Consider the following 15298-nt stretch of genomic DNA (forward strand, 5'->3'; position numbering starts at 1 on the left):
CACACACACACACACACACACACACACACACACACACACACACACACACACACACACACACACACACAGCAATAATAGTTGCTGAATGCTGCCAGTCAATTTTCACATCTTGCCACCGGCCACCGGGTCAGCCGCTCCACTTTTACTCTGAAAAGCTGCCGAGTCTGAATTAACCCCACGGATAGAGAGCTCATCACTCCATCACATACACCACCTCACACACCTCTCTCTCTCTCTGTCTCTCTCCTACACTCTCAATGTCTCTCGCCCTCCCCTCCTAGCAGCATTTGTCACCGCCGCTATTATTTCAGGTGTGCTAATGGCATCGCAGACACTTTTGCTGGGGGAGTGAAAAGGGGAGGATGGAAAAGAGAGAAAAGATGGAGAGAATTCATCATCATCATCATCATCACACGGACGCCCAAAAATCCAGGGGTGAGGGATTTGGGTGGGGGGAGTCATGTGTCGGCCAGTCAGGGTGGAGCTGGAGGGGCGAGGGTGGCAGTGGGTGAGGATGAGGAGGGGGTTTCTCACACTTCCCAGGGAGACTGTGAATTGATCAGCACCTTAGAGAGAGATGAGGGGAGGAAGTGAGAAAAAGGATGAAGGATGACGATGAGGAGAGAACAAGTGGAAAAAGCTGGGTGTTGGAGCCCAGCTATAAAACCAGGAGGGGGAGCGATAGTGAGGGGGGAGAGGGGGGAGGAGGTGTGAAGACTCATCTTTTCCTGGATGGGTGTGAGAGTGGTCTGGGAGCACAGCATAGCCTAGTGGTAATAAAGCAGCAGAAAACAGCCACTATGAGCTTTAAGGGAATCACACGAGGGGCTTTGATTCCAAATGTAATATTCAGTCTGTGTGGGACGTGTTTACTGAACTCCATGGTCAATAATTCAATATTACAGCTGTTACAACCGTACGTGTTGAAAGTCTCAAAGGTTGTTGTTTTGTGCTGTGAGGTTTTTTTATATTTTGTTTGGTTAGTTTGACGTCTGATCTTAAAATGTGCAAAAACTAACATATTGAAATCTGTGGTCAACACGGGGTCCAGGCAATTTGCAATTTATTTATCGTTTTATTTCATTTTATCTTATTCTACAATCTAATATTCTTACTTTTTTAGTAGTGTGTCCAAGTAGCACTCAGTGAATGACGTTGTAACATGTGTATCTCTGTGCCTGATGTATGTACTTATTTTTAAATATATATTTATTTATTAAAAAAAGTAAGTGAGCAAAATCTGAATACAAATATATTTAAAAAATATATATTAAAGTGTTAAATCAATAAACCATAAAAACAGCCAATGAGGCAGGTTGTAGTTTAAATAAAAAAATGTTTTCGCGGTAATACTTTCTTAAATTTAAGAATAAATTCCACAGAATAAATAAATAATTTTTAAATTAAAAATTAAAAAAAGAAATATTAAGCTGAATGAATATTCCAATAAACAGTAATATACGCAAGGTCTAGTGCAGATTTAAACGGAAGTAATACTTCCTTTAATTTAAGTTTCCTGTATGGTTTGATACATGTCCACAATATAAAAATACAGTAAGTGTTCATTCAACTTGGGTGTTCAATATATGGCAGCTGATCTTTCATTTTGGTCAGAAAAAGGACTTTTATGTTGGAAACCGAGGATTTAAATAACCCCCAACACGTTGTTTGTGTGTTGTTTTCGCACGTTTCTTTAATTCAGATGATGGATATCTCTGTTTTCCTCCGGCTTTACGGCCAAACTGTGCCACAATGACTCTTTTTGGATTCTCAGAGTGAAACCGTTCCTCCAGATGATGACCGCATTCTTGCCCAGGCGGCTGGTAGGAGTATAAAAAGTCTGAACCACGAGCGGCATTTGGCTTGTGGCTGATCTGTATCTCCCAGCCTGCAGAAAACACACGGACACCATGAAAGTACAGTTGGAACACACACACACTCACATTCTCTCACACACTCACACACACCACAAAACTGCAGTGCTGTACTCAAAGTATTAAACAACAAAATTGATTTACACTATGCTGTTGACCAATTAATGCATTTATTTTACAAGCGCAGAGGGAACGGTTTCAGATTTAACTTTGAGAGGCTTGGTAAATTATTCTGTTGCAGTAAAACAGTGGTTTTCACATTTAACCGCTAAAACATCTAATAAATGCAATAGATTAACAGATAAAGGGAAATAGGAATATAGCAATAATACAAACTTCAATAACAACAATGATATCTTTCAGTATACCTCTAAGACACCTTGATAATATTCCTAAAATGAAAGGCAGGTTCAGGGAAAGTTACACTGTGGAACCTCAAAGTAAATTAGAATCAGTGTGTAAAATGTTGAGACGACACTGATACAAATATTTGTCTTCATATATATACACGTCAGGTCAGATAGTTGCGCAGCAGTTCAGCGGAGGGGCGCCCACTGAATCAGATTACCAAACACACTGATTGACTGCAGCGGTCGCTAGTGGACCTACAGCCATCTCCCCTAAACAAAGTTATCACTACCGAAGTTCATGAAGAGGTCAGCGGTCACATCATCTCGTCTAAGATCCCTCGTATACTGTACGACCTCGCAGAGTCCCAATAAAGAAGCTTTCAAAGCATACATTCCTGTCATGAAAACAAATGTCAGAGATACAGTACAAATACAGAGGCAATACATGGAAGCAGTTATTCCACAATAAGACACAAACTTGTTTTCTGTAAAAAGTTCTCCTGCACCCACACGCTAACTGTCAACGAATCAAGGAAGAACGGCTTGCTGTAAATTTCCACTTAGATTTTGTTAATTATCACAAGTGTCACAACCATCAAAAGACAACAACAGACGACATGACGTGCTCTAATGTTTGACACTTTTATTTTCATACCCTTTGTTCTGCCTCTCTTTCTTCCCTTCTGTGTTTATCACACATTATACAACACCTGCCTCACATCATTATTCTTCACTTTTTTGCGTCGTCCTTGAGTTTCTAAAAGCGTGAACGTGTACATTTGAACATTTCTCTTCCAAGAGCCATGCTCTGCATCGACTCTGCAAGGAAAATAAAAAGTAATAACATTGTGATTAAGATAACCTGAATTATAGAGGATCTTTACCTGCCTTGCTGTAAAGTTTTCGATACATCTTTTTGAAAGAGTAGGATATGTTTTTTCATTCACGTTGGAAATTAGCCTCTACAACTAAGATTATAAGTGCATTTATTTTCAACAAATGGAGAAGGTCAGTATTTTATTAATCGTTAAACTGAGTAGCAACCTCCAAGAATGTGAAATATTAATGTTCAATACCCTCATTACATTCAGTTTGTAAAAGCATTTGTATAATCAATGTCTGGCACAACAGACATGCTTCAGCTGATTCCGAATCTTTAGAGATTTGGTTTGACTGTTTCGCGTCGCAAGGAGCCAGTTGAGGTGGTTCGGACACATTACATTTCATTTAGCTGACGCTTTTATCCAAAGCGACTTACAATGACTAATTACAGGGACATTCTCCCTGGAGTAACTGAGGGCTAAGTGCCTTACTCAAGGGCACACTAGTGGTGGTGTTCCCGGCGGGATTTGAACTCACAACCTTCCGATCTTCAGCCCACCTCACTATCCATTAGACCACCACTATCACAAGACACCTAGTAAGGATGCCACCTGGGCGCCTTCCTAGGGAGGTGTTCCAGGCACGTCCAGCTGGGAAGAGACCGAGGGGTAGACCTAGGACCAGGTGGAGGGATTATATCTCTTCGCTGGCCCGGGAGCGCCTTGGGATCCTCCAGTCAGAGCTGGTTGATGTGGCCAGGGAAAGGGACGTTTGGGGCTCTCTGCTGGAACTGCTACCTCTGCGACCCGACCACGGATAAGCGGGAGAAGATGGATGGATGGATGGATGTTTCTGATTCAAAGAATGTAACATTTTGCCTGAACTTAGGGTGTTTTCATAGATTCAAGCTTTTTTTAAGGGTATTTAAAGACATGACCAAAAGTTATTTAAGTAAATACCTACACAAACACAGCAAAACCTACTTGCAAAAGTCTCATTGAATGCAAAAGGACTCTATAATAGCAGTGTGGTAGTGTCTGTCACTAAAAACCTTGTAGCTTCTACATTTTAAATATAAAATAATAACAAATACTATTTACTCAAAAAACACTCATCAAAAATCTTACAGATGGTTTTTCTCTGACCTGAGTTATACAAATTCAATTTATTTTTGATTAGTAGTTTTTGAGTAAACATAACTAAACTTGAAAACAGACTAAGTATTGCTGTAGTTCCACAAAGAGAGAAACGGAGCGGCTGCGGCCGACCGCTGTGCTTTCCGATGGGGAAAACTGAGATTTCCTGCAGAAACAGTGACAGGATGAATCAGTCCTGATTGACATGTGAGCTGTGATTACGCTGGTCCTGGATCTGCTCTCACCACCAAACCACTGCAGCGGCTCTAACTCCCCACTTCCTGTTATTTTCACCAAATCCTGGAATAAAAACAAAAATCTAATTAACTCTACGTATAAAGTGTCACAAACTCACAGCATGGGACCCATAAGCTGATGTAGACTGCAGTGGTAATAGTATATAAACAATAGAGTATTGACAAACTCTATTGTGGCATTTGTTTAACACTCAAGTATCAGATAAGTGAGTTTACTGCATCAGGACAACTTACAGTGTTAATCATAAAATAAGAAATAAATTAGTCTCACATTATATAGCTAACTTTAACCATCTGCAGTGGTGGAGGTAAATTAGCTTATATGGCAAAAATACAAAAATGGAGGAACTTGTCGTTTAACTATTTTACGCTACATTATAATTTGCTTTAATTTAGTTTGAGATGTTGTATGATAAACAAACAAAATATGATGCATCTTAATAGATTAAATCACACAACATCACAAAAAGTAGCAAAAATGACTCGCTTCAAACAACTTTAACATTAAATTGAAGCTTCACGTTAATGCATCAATAACAACAATCAAAAAATAAGCAAAATTAGTACTTTTACTTCTAGTATATTCTGGTGGAGATATTGAAGTATTTTCTTGCTTGCAGGACTTTCACATGGACTGCAGTACTCGTTTTAAATAAGTGAAATATCTGAGAACCTCTCTGCCAATGCCCGCCTGTGACACAAATCTAGTCGGACTAAGTGCTAGAATTATTTGCAAATATGTTCTGACCTGTGCTTGTAAAGTCTCCCTGTTCCTCCCAGTGGAAACACAAAATCTCCCGGTGGTTTAGGAGCAGTGCGGGTTAATCGGAGTCTCCCGAGGGAGTCAACATCACAGGGCAGCGCATAAACATTTTAGAGATTGACCTTTAACCTATAAGGCACTAAAGAAAAAAGTCTGGTAGGGGTTACACGTCCAAAACCATTACACATCACAAGCAATTTCCCTCAGACATTCAGACAGGTAAATTGTATGCATGCGTGGCGCAGGCTTTTGCAGAAAGTCACATTGTCGGGCCGTTTGAAACCAAAAGTAACTCAAAGTAAAACAGGTAGATATTTTCTCTGTTTTTCCAAAGCACATGACATAATCCTGCTGGCAAACACAAATCTACACACACTCGCGGCCCGTCTCAGAGTCAGTCTACGTCTGACAACATCAGTGCAACCTGATCCGTCTTAATAAAGCTTTACCTGAATTTACTGCTCCGTTAAAACGCCCTCTTGTTGTTCTACCAATTCGCCACACTGTAATTGCACTGCGGCGGCATATGGTCCTCATCTAGTGGCCAGCGCAAGATAAAAGCCAAGAGGCAGCGAGTGTACAACGCAGGGGAGAAGTGTGTGTGTGTGTGTGTGTGCTCATGTTCACATACGTGACTATTGTGTGTGTGCATGTATGTAAGCATTTTAGGGTAAATTGGACTCAACATGACTCAGGGGATGGTTAGGAAAACGGCATGATGTCACCGTTATTACACTGTAAACGCCGTTGATTTGGCTTTGAGGATTTGTGCAGTCCGACATGTGCGCCGAGGCTGGTTCACAGATCCCACCTCCACATCCAGGCTTTGAACTTTTTTACTGAGAATCAAAGTGAAGTATTAACACATCAGGTCAAATTAGTCAACCTATTAGTCACTTAGTGTGTGTTTCATTAAGTTTCAAGGAATATTTGGGACATTTGCTACAACAGAGAAACAAAGTGCTGAATCAAACATCCTCCAATGTTGCTTTAAAAAGATCAATATGTTACTAGTAAATGATATATTCAGTTAGGGCCCTTTATATTTTCTAAATGATGAATTTCAGACGATGGCTTTGGCAACACACTAAATAAACAGCTCAATAACGGGATTACGACTGACAGGAGATTGGCTTGAGGACAACCTCACTGTGCCTCCTTCGTGCTAATGTGAGTGATTTTGCCTGCTCTGCCCAGTCAGGTTTATGAAAGTCGGACGGATTAGTGCCCAGCTGGGGCTCAGTAAACCAACACTCGGCCCTCGGACTCACACCACCAAACATGACTTCCCAAACAAATCTCGACGTCCACCCCGCCTTTATTTTGGGCTTTCTTTCTTCGCTAACACGGCCTTCCACTGCAACTCACACAAGGCTCTCCAAACACAACACACACACGCCCTGCTCCAAATTAAAACACCAAGGCTTATTGAGCAATACTCTTCTAATGGTTTCATCCACCAATGGTTTCATCTTTGCCGAATAAACACACATGCAGCCTTAAAAGAAGGAGCCGCTCTCCTCTCTTCTTACGTAAGCTGGCAGAAAATCTCCTAAATCCCTCTCTTTTGCCGTTGTTGTGTTACGTCTCGGCGAGTGCTCTCTTTCGAAGAGCATCTGAGACCAGAGGCAATTATAACTTGAGCGGGGCCTTTTGGGCATCAGACCATTTAGCATAGAGGCTAATAAGGGTGGCTATCGAGAAACGCACAGACCTATTGGCACTGCAGCGCTGAAGGTGATTTGACGGCACTGAATCGTATCAAAGAGCTTCAAGATGTTTGATTCTCCCAGGGAGAGCTCGCATTGGGATCGTTTTTCTGGAGTCAATGCGGGGAATTCAATCTCCAAGGACTCGCATCTGTTCCCGTGATATATTTTTAAATGTCCAATGTCTTTTGGCAAGTCTTTAAGAGAAACTGCTATACTGTAGAACCAGCTGTAGAAATGAAAAAAGGACATAGCCTTCCTCTGTCATGTAAGAAACTTGGACATAAATGGAAAATGTATGAGGACATTTCAAACACCAAAACTGGTATGCATATCTTTTTTTAAATGGCGATAAAACCCGAACTGTTAGCAGGCACAGAGATGTGGTTAAAAGTTATCTGTAAACTTTAAATATAAGGCAATGTGTTAACCTCTACAACTTCAATCTTTTGAATGAAGGTTTAGGTATGTAGAAAATGGAGAGTATCACTACTTCTAACACTTTGACAGGTGCGTTAATCTGTCAGAGGACCAGAAGGGAAACAGTTAAAAGAAAGCATTAGATTAAGATCCAGAGACAATGTGTGTGTAGGAGACAATGAGAGGAAAGGTCATAAAGAAAGAAGAAGAAGAAGAAGAAGAGGGAGAGAAGGAGAGAACAAGGCAGAAGAAAAGCAAGAAAGAGAAAAAGAGAAAGAAAGAGCAATGGAAGGTTGCTGCTAATTCTTCCATATCTAAGCCTCTTTGCAGAAACTCCCTTTGTCTTCCAAGTCCCAGTCATTAGAGCCTAATCCTATCAACCAGGGGCTAATCTGAGGGCAGAGGGTTCAGCCCCCTCAGCTCCACAGGCCAACACACACACACGCACACACACGCACACACACACACACACACACACACACACACACACACACGCACAACCAGGTACACACATAAATGCTTTCGGCATGTAAACACGCAAAGAAAAACGTGAAAGTTTGGCACATTCATGCACTCGCACATATGGACAAAATGCAAAGATGTTTGAACATGCATATACACACACACACACGATCACACAAAAATAGTTATAAGATGCATTCTATAATATGACTTAAATCAGAACTATTATACACAACATCGACAATATCTCTCCAAAAAGTGAACTTTCTGACCCAACTTTTAAGGTTTTTTGTGTCTGGGTGGATCAGAGACCTGCGTACGTGCCTGTGTGTGTGTGTGTGTGTGTGTGTGTGTGTGTGTGTGTGTGTGTGTGTGTGTGTGTGTGTGTGTGTGTGTGTGTGTGTGTGTGTGTGTGTGTGTTGGGAGGTGGGGGGCATCAGTTTCCCACACATTCCAGCAGAGCCTCTCCCCCCCATGCCATCATCATTCTCCTCTTTATTTCAGCGCTGACTATGCCCAAGATTAGTTATTGATCAACGGGGATATAAATTATTCTAAAGTGAAAGCCCAACAACACAGTCATTATAGATCGACTATTGACCAGCTCCGATACATCATTCCATTTCCACTGCACTGCACCCTGCCACCGGCCGGAGAAATGCTCAAATAATGAGATGGGGTTTTTTTTTATGAATCAGGCACACTCTGCTTGACCTTTTCTGGGAGAAAGGTAGATAGATGATATCCGCATCGTGTTCTCGAATGCGATGCCATTTGGAGAGTTTGGCCAGAATGACCTGGGAAATTAAGACACAGACAGATTTGATGGAGATGAATAGCCGCCATGAGAGGTAGCCTAGAGTTACTTCTCGGTGTCAAGTAAAGGATCAAATATGAAGAGTCTCTACAAAATTAATTATCAGCCTTGTGGAAACTACTTGGCTTCAGTTACAAAATGAATGACAGCAGAAAATGGATATAATGAGATCAGTCTTGTCTTTGGTTGACATACCAAAGTGTAAAGCAAAGATAAAATGAACCTGGTTACCTTATTAAAGGCATTAGATGATGGCTTTCAGGTGATATTTAAAGATCAAATGGGCTCGTACAACTCCTTCCAATGAGACAACATATTAGTATACCTGTGTTGTAGTCTAGAACTATCTACTGTAAGGGCAATGCTTTTTACTTGGTGGCAATTAATGATTATTTTTCGTATTTACTATGACGTTTTTTTCCATGAATTGATCAACAAATGTTATACAATTGTGAAAAAGTCTACCACAGAGAGCAAAATTATGCTTTTAAATTGCTTGTTTTATTGTGCGTCGCAAAAATGTAGCCATGTCTACACCGTTAACCTTAGGTGAACGGTGTAGACATGGCTAAAATAATAACCAATTGGTTTATTTAACCATACAGTCTGCCATGTTTAAGTCCAAAACGTTGTTGTTACCTCAATCCACCCTGACCTCTTCCATCTATGGACTTATAGTAACTGGATTTCCTTAATACTACTTTATTTCTTAACTTCCCATTGACGACAGTCTTGTTCCTAAAGCCACTTAAACGTAAACATTTCGGGGCAGTTGTTGAAACGACCAATGCAATAGTTTGTTGCTTTCATTACATGGAGCTGTTCAGTGTAAGCTGCATCTCGCCTCGTGTTGCTTCGAGGTTTGATCACAGTTTCGTCTAGTTGATGCTTTGTGCAGAGTTGTGAGCAGGCGGAGATGGGGCTTGTACAAATGGGGGTATTTATCCATGGAGGTGTCAGAGAGTTTAGTAAAGTGTAAAATACTTAAAGCATCAGGGCAACACAATCCCTTGCTGGTCACAGTATAAATCACCATATATTCTTATTGGCCTAAGCCCTTGTTATGAGTAAATACATCCACAGGCAAGAGAGGCTGGCAAGGTTCACAGGAGATTCATCCAGCAATGGCAGAGGGAAAATCAGTGTGCGTGTGTGTGTGTGTGTGTGTGTGTGTGTGTGTGTGTGTGTGTGTGTGTGTGTGTGTGTGTGTGTGTGTGTGTGTGTGTGTGTGTGTGTGTGTGTGTGTGTGTGTGTGTGTGTGTGTGTCACATACCGCTTAGGGAGGCTAAGGAGAGGATAAGGAGATCAGCAGAGGGGGAACATCACGCCTCTTAAGCATGTATACACTTTCTAACTTTTACTTTTTCACCCAAAACCTAAATAAATCCCCACTCATCTGAGCATAGCCTCCCCTCACCCCGCTGCATTTGTCCTTTAGATAATCATACTTCCCTTATTGGCACAGCCATAACACCCGAAGCCTGACAGATTTCAAAGTAAACCAAACAACAGCGTCTTATTTCCAATCAGTGATGCCTGTTTCTTACTCACCGTGTTGGAACAAGCTTGCCGTATATTAACCAAAAGCACACAAAATCAAGTCATTTTCCATCCCAGGCCCAAATTATTTATTGCTTTCAGTTCCTTGTCTATTTAATGGATGAATTGGGTTAACGGACAGAAGAGGGAGGGGGAGGGAGAGAGAGAGGGAAAAAAACAGTTTCATATTTCTGTAAGCCTCAAACTTTTGGCAAACAGAAGAAAAGAGAACTTGGCCCTAATTCCATCTCACGCTGGCGTTTGTGCATTCTAAGTTCTCGGGGGCTGCTCTGGCGGAGGGCCTGAGCCCGTAAATTGGATATTAGGGGCCGATATAAAGGAGCCTGTGTGTGCTCCCGTCCCGGGGAATTATTGCCTGCAATATCCCTGCGTCTGCGTCTGGGGCTTCCGAAGCCAGGCCAGATAGATCCTCATCTCATAAGGGGGCCAAGACTATATCCATCGCTCCTTAACTTTTATGAAGCTCCCAAGCTCTACAATGGGATTTGCTAGGGTGTCTTTTCCCCTTATCCAAGCGGGGGGGGGAGGGGGTGACAATGCAGATATAGCTGCATTCTTCCGGCTCCAAAGCTCCGACTTCCTATTTGAATACAAGCATTCCAAATTGTAAAGTGGCATTCTTCTTTTCCTCTGTGAAGCCAGCTCCGTGGCGAGATTTCTTTCGGTTTAGGAAATGCTTTTCCCCCCCTCACATACCACTCTTTTCTTCCTGACTCTCACTCTCACTCTCTTTCTCTGTTTATTCCTTTCTTGCATCTTTTTCCTGTTGTTTACTCTCACTCTCCACCTTCCCTTGATTGCCTCTCCCTCTCTCGGCTTTTCTTAAGTCTTGTTCTCTCTTACGAAGGGCTTCAGTGACTGCCCCCCCCCCCCTATCCTCCTCCTCCTCCTCCTCTCTCGCCATGCCCTTGTGCCCCCCCACCTCCTTCTTCCCTTGGGTAATCCTAAGAAGGGGCAACACCATCAGAGGGTGTGAAATTAAATACATTACAGCATTGCGGATTAAAGTGTTTCATAGGCAGTTGCTCATCCACATCAAACTTTAGCTTTTTAAAGCCTAACATTTGATCTAGGTTAGAAAGCGAGGCCGGAGGAAGGGATTGGGACACTTGTGGGCCCCAGAGAGCAGAGAGAGCCGGACTCAGTAGAGGAGAGTATGCTGAGTAGATGCACACACGAAAGCTCGAAAAATGTTCTGTTGCTGGTGCAAGGAGAAAGAAATAACACTTGGAGTTGGACTTCAAATGTACAGCAGTTACTGGAAGTGCCAGCTAGCAGGAAAATAAAGCAGTCGTGTGTTCTGTTTCACAAGGCGTATATATGAGGATAGCGTAATCTGGGAATTAAAGTGTCTGCACACAGGGCTGTGTTTAACCAGTGCACACGCAGGTATTTCAAAAGTAATAAATGTTAATGTGCCATTTCCCAGTTAATGAGAATTACTCACATCATCCATCACATCATCACAATGTGGCCCACACATGGCTGCCATCTCACACTGGACCTCAGATACACGGCTGGGCTCTGTGAGAAGTTTTGTCCTTAAACTTGGAGCGTATAGAAGCAGAGTCGCTGATGAAGTGAAGCCTCACAATGGTCGAGCTGTTTAAAGGCCAATAGCAGAAGGTTGTGGCGGTACAGTAATACAGTAGCTCACATGTGTAAATGTGTTATAACCATGCACAGTCATGGACAATTGAAATTCAAATAGTTGAAATGACGTTTTTGCGAAAAGCCGACTTGGAGAATGTGTTGTGCATATGTGTATTAAGAAGTAACATGACAAAATGTTATCAAGATTCTGATTGGGTTGGACAGAAATATACCAAATTAAATGATTAGGTATTTATCTATTGAATTGCCGACCTATATTCATAAGCAATAAGATGTTTAAGTTGTTCATGAAGCAAAAGTCATTGGTTTCCAGCTTAAAAATGAATAAGAATGTGTTTTTTAATTGATTTAAGATCAGTGTAAATGAAATATCATTAGTTGTAGTTGCACAAAACAAACACATGAAAGATATTAAATACAACACAGCTTCTTCTGCTGTCTGCTCTGGGTACCTGACCAGATGGACGTCCATGAAGCCTTCGCTGTGATGAGGTCAGATGTGACGGGAAGTCGGTCCAGCTGGGATCGGTCCTTCTCTCTCTTTCTCCTTATTCCTCTCCCCTATTCTAATGAGTCTCCGGGGACGTCGGCTCTCACTTAATCCACTCATCTATTTTGACTTCCTCCGCTGGAGAACAGTAACCTCAGAACTCCGGTAAAGGTCATGTTCTGTCAGCTTTGTTCAATGACATCTATTGATGCGGCTCCCATGTACAAAACCCTGAGTTTGGGTTACACAGCATCGGAGGGGAGAAAAGAGATATTCCACAGAGACAAGACTTTAACATCAAAGGCGTCAAAATAGAGAGAAATGTGACATTATATAAGCATTAGAAGAAGCTGAGAAGGAGAAGGAACAGATGGAGTCTAAAGATTATATTCTTATAACTTTTTTATTTATCCTGGTTAGTCAACCGAGCGGAGAAAACTTTTCTCAAGACAGACACGGCACAGAAACCGACGGCAGCTGTCCTAAAGACTTAACACAACAACTACTTAAAGATCTGACAGACACAACAGGAACATCTGTTGCTGTCTAGACATAGCAACTTATCAAGAAAGCCTGAAAGCAGGACAAGGCTGCAGCGCCTTCACTGAGAATGAAAATAGACATATTTTGATGTGCTTTATTGCAGAGCTGTTGGCAGCACACGCAGTAACACAGTACAGTATGCAAGGCTTCACTCCAGTTTTTAAAAAAAAGTAATTTTGTGAAGTACCTAATTTTATTCCAAAATGAGAATTTCACAAAACCCCAAACTGCCTTTTATTTTAGTCGCACAACAATGCCAGCTAACTGAGTTTAATTGAGGTGACTTAAGCTAAAAGTCAGAGTTTTCCTGAACAGAGACAAACGACTTGCCACATTCAGACCAGCTTTTCTCAGCTTGAGAAAAACAACCCTCTCATTAATGTGAATGGCGGCAGTCCATCAGTGCAGTTACCAATACAGAAGGCTCCGACAAAACAACGCAGGGTCGTTCGGCGAGGCGCTCAATGGCCAATCACACACGTCAAAGAGCACATTCCTGGTGGATTATTTTGTAACATGAACGCAGTATTTCTACTGTGCTGCCATGGTCACTTTCCAGAGTTTTAAAGTCCTGTCTGTTAGAATTAAAAACAGTTGTTCGATGTTTTGGCATCTGAGAGGCCTTTAAATAAATGCATTATTATGTTACTCCAACTGGACTCAAGACATCCTGTCTCACCAGAACTCAAACAACATGCCGTCACAAATGTTACCCCCTGCAAACTCAAAGCTGTTTAAGGTCTAAATCTGCACTAAAGGGGTCAGTATGCTTCAATAGTAGTGCTGGTCATTTGGCCGAATGATGTCTGAAAAAAACCCATACTCCCTTCACGAGTTCAGAATTGGGTGCGGCTGCATTTGTCGATTTCTTTTTACCACTTCCCAGAACGGACAATCTAAATTTGCAGCCAGCGATTGGCAAGCTTTCACTGGATGAAGAAGCGAGCTATATGCACATATGCTTTGTTCGCTAAAGCTTTCTTTACATGACTAGTTGTAATTTTTCTACAACCAGGTTCAACACTATGACTTCCAACAGTGCGAAAGAAAGCACAATTGTAACATTATTGTGTCTAGCTGCTCTCTGTGGTTGCTTTTCAACCAGAATTTGAGTTTGGCCATCAGTACATACTCAAGTTTGCCTTCCCATCCATCTTCAAGTACAGTTTACTTTGTTACACTTTTACAAATACCATCACATGTTTGATATGTAAATCCACCTTACACCCATATTATTTTTAAAAATATGGTTCTGTTTCCTAGTCTTATGTATGTTGGAAGCAAGCTTTCTACTGGATGCCAAAGATGGTGCTATCCATGATTGACAGATGTGGTTAATCCTCTATCAATGTTTGAGTCCTCTTGAAATTGTTCCATCTGGTTGATTGTGTTACAGGGAACAGAATCATCTTAGGTATAAATTATTGATTGAAGGATATCAGGTTTTCCTATATCGGGTTTATAATGAATGTTAAATATCCTCCATGTGATCTTGAGTCTTTGATAAATTGAGAAGGGAAGTAAATAGCACCCAAAATGGAAGCGATGCAACAACATTTCCTACTTATCTCAGCATGAATGACCAAAATGACATGCTCAGTTCCCAATGAAGCTAACCTGACACATGTCTTAACATCTCCTATGCATAAGCGAAAGCTGGCTAGGCCTTTGTGTGCAGGCTGACTGAAACATCTAGGTTGATGCTCCTGTCATCCTACATCCACTGTACGAACAAGCTTTCGCCAGCGACAAGTCAATCATCCTCAACCCTCCTCCGGTAAACAAGCAGCGCTGAAAGAGCCGCCACGTGCGAACCAGCCGCCACGCCAGGACACTCGCTGACAATAACACCAAGGGAAAAACAGATTAATAAACGAGAGAAAGGGGAGTAAAATACAGATGAACACAAGCAGAAAAGGAGAGCAGTCGGAGGTGCTTGGAGGGGAGGCTTGAGGGGGGTTAAGAACGTTTGCTGGCTGTGTCTCTTTGGTGAAGTCTAAATGAGAGTGTATAATATGGGCCCTTCATAGGATTGATCCAGAACATTCCCCCCTTCACTGGGCTTTTCTTCCTGCTCAAATTGAGGGATTACCCCCAGGAGGAAGTGCTTTGATTAGGCACAATAGGCATCTATCCTCTGTTGATTTGTGGGATTGAGGAGGCAAATCCCTGACAAAAAGCTGATACAGAGAGTGAGGGCTGCTGGATGATGCCTGGCTGAGGGGGGGTGGGGGGGAGAGAGGGGTGGGATAGTTCTATAGAAAAACAGCCAGGGATGGCCTCTTCCAGGAAAACAAAAACGTTGGCAAACGGTGAAAATGGAAGAATCAAGGTTGGGTCGGAGGTCGCGTGTGAAGGAGGGGGAGGGGTGTCTTGGGAAGTTCATGGCAAAGGAATTGGAGACAGTGAAAAAAAAATCAAATAGAGACACAGATTGTTAGACAGCTGCTTCTTGTGAGACTTTTACATTATGTCTGTGAA

Source organism: Trematomus bernacchii, unplaced genomic scaffold (genome assembly GCF_902827165.1).
Source record: "Trematomus bernacchii unplaced genomic scaffold, fTreBer1.1, whole genome shotgun sequence".
NCBI lineage: Eukaryota > Metazoa > Chordata > Actinopteri > Perciformes > Nototheniidae > Trematomus > Trematomus bernacchii.